Genomic DNA, 556 nt, shown 5'->3' on the forward strand with positions numbered 1-556 from the left:
AATATAGAAGCTTTCTTTTTTATTTTATTCCAGTTCATGCATAACCATTGCACGATAATCCTCTCTTTTTCTCTTCCTGTCTGTCTTCGCCACGAAATTACCTATAATTTGCGAACCACAGCTGCCAGCTAACTTTCCGTATATGGCTTAATTTCAAAACTTTTTTTCGATAAGGTCTCTCTCTCTCTCTCTCTCTCTCTCTCTCTCTCTCTCTCTCTCTCTGAGTGGAAAAGGATGAGCTCGTATACTGAAACAAACTAATAGCCGGAATTATTTCTTGTCTCCTGGAAATCTAATTAGGAATGAGTGTTCTGTTAGGTTCTGGATGCCGTGCTACTCTGTAGAATGTTAAAATAGCTTTTGCATTTAACTCCACTAAGACTTATAAATGCTGTATTACTCTGTAGAACATGTTAATACAGCTTTTGTATTTAACTCCACAAATACTTATAAACTATGTTAATATAAATGAGGCCATAAATTCTAATAATCTGATTTTGGCTCAGTTATCAATGTCATTTATTTTTAAAAAATACAGTATTTTCACTTATATTAT

Source organism: Macrobrachium nipponense, chromosome 6, assembly GCF_015104395.2.
Source record: "Macrobrachium nipponense isolate FS-2020 chromosome 6, ASM1510439v2, whole genome shotgun sequence".
NCBI classification, from domain to species: domain Eukaryota; kingdom Metazoa; phylum Arthropoda; class Malacostraca; order Decapoda; family Palaemonidae; genus Macrobrachium; species Macrobrachium nipponense.